Source organism: Dasypus novemcinctus, chromosome 10, assembly GCF_030445035.2.
Source record: "Dasypus novemcinctus isolate mDasNov1 chromosome 10, mDasNov1.1.hap2, whole genome shotgun sequence".
NCBI lineage: Eukaryota > Metazoa > Chordata > Mammalia > Cingulata > Dasypodidae > Dasypus > Dasypus novemcinctus.
In genome coordinates, this window is record NC_080682.1 from 7,889,376 (window position 1) to 7,891,588 (window position 2,213).

The following is a 2,213-nucleotide window of genomic DNA, read 5'->3' on the forward strand; positions in this document are numbered from 1 at the left end:
GAACCCAGGGCCCCCTGGTCCGTGTGGTGAACTAGCCCATGCACAGTGCTGCCGCGCACAAGGAGTGCCATGCCACACAGGGGTGTCCCCCATGTAGGGGAGTCCCACAGGCAAGTAGTGCACCCATGTGGAAAAAGCACAACCCACCCAGGAGTGGCACTGCACACATGGAGAGCTGACACACCAAGATGGTGCAACGAAAGAGAGACAGATTCCCGGTGCTGCCAAGAATGCAGGCAGACACATAAGAACAAACAGCGAATGGACATGAGAGAGCAGACAAGGGGGTTGGCGGGGGGGGGGGGGCGGGAGAGAAGAAAATAAAATAAATCTAAAAAGAAAAAAAAAAGAGGCCAGACGGAGAGGAACCAGTAAGAGGAAACTACAAAGGTAGGAAAAACAAGCATGTTGTATCCTGGAAGCTAAACAAATTAAATGTTTCAAGGAACCAAATAACCAATTAGGTCAAATACTGATATCCAAGATATAAATTACATGAGCTGAGAAAAATAAGAACTGACCAGGAGCTGAGAGGATTAACTGCAAAACAGCACAAAGGCTGAGAGAAGACAGGATGGGACAGGATGGGACTGGACTACAGCTTGAAAGGAGCTGACAGCACATGCTAAGGAATGATGAGAGACCATGGATTTCAAGCTGGAAAAGATGTGAAAATAATATGGTGAGGACGTTGTAATGTTCCTAGGATCAATGGGGTGAAAAGAATTGTTAGAGGGAAGTGGACTTGGCCCAGTGGTTAGGGCGTCTGTCTACCACATGGGAGGTCCGCGGTTCAAACCCCAGGCCTCATTGACCCGTGTGGAGCTGGCCCATGCGCAGTGCTGATGCGCACTGGAGTGCCGTGCCACACAGGGGTGCCCCCCGTGTAGGGGACCCCCACGCACAAGGAGTGCGCCCCGTAAGGAGAGCCGCCCAGCACGAAAAAAGTGCAACCTGCTGAAGAATGGCACCGCACACATGGAGTGCTAACACAAGAAGACGCAACAAAAAGAAACAGATTCCCAGTGCTGCTAAGGATAGAAGCAGTCACAGAAGCACACAAGCACACACAGCGAATGGACAAAAAGAGCAGACAACCGGGGGGGGGGCACGAGGGAGAGAAATAAATTTAAAAAAAATTGTTTAGAGATGGGAGTTTTAGGGAAAGCAACCTTGAAAAGACAGAAGATGGGGAAAGTGGATGTGGCTCAAGCGACTGGATTCCTGTCTACCGTATGGAAGTCCAGGGTTTGATTCCCTGGGGCTCCTGGTGAAGGCGAGTTTGGCCCAAGCCAAGTGCTAGCCCATTTGGAGAGCTGGGGCAGCAAGATAAGGCAACAAAAAGAGACACAGAAAAGAGACAAGAGATGCAGCAGACCAGGGAGCTGAGGTGGTGCAAGTGATTGTATGCCTCTCTCCCTCTCCAGAAGGTCCCAGAACAGTTTCCAGGGCTGCCTGAAGAGAAAGTCAAGAGAAGACAGCAGACACAGAACACACAGTGAATGGACAGAGAGCAGACAGAGCCAACGAGGGTGAAGAAAAAATTTTTTCTTAAATCCAGAAAATGGCTAAGGTAAGGACAAGAAAGTGAAGTTCAAGGAATTAAGACAATGGATTGCCTCCAAACCAAAACCAAACCAAAGCCCTTCCACACCAACTGTTGTTAAAAATTGTGTGCCACTGATGTGATTTACCCATTTCCCCCTTGGTGAAAAGGAAAAATACTGCCAGATTTTTCAATTTATCTGCTACACTGGTATTAGGTTAGGATAGTTAATGAAATTGTTTTGTAACTATTTTCATATTTTATTATTTACTTCGATAAAAAAGCCAATCAGTATGGTCCTAACATGACTCCTTCCAAACCTACTTGTAAGTTACATGAGCAACTGATTCTGAGGCAAAACTGGACCAATCATAAACCAGTAACTCAGAGGGGAAAAAAAAGCTATCCTTGTTCTCACTGGATGAGAATGTACCCAAAACAGATCCCAAGGCAGGTGAGAAACAAAGACCTTAATTTTGGACACCCAGAAATAAAGACCTTAATTAATATATAACCTGTAACTTGATCCACAGCTATTCCTAAGTACATTTGGGTAACGGTGCATCAAGTCTTTCACTCAGTAGGAAACGGAAAACAAAACCTTCACTTAGGCCAACTCTGGTTATTCTGCAGCCCAGTTACTTATATAAGAGGCCACCAGTACCCA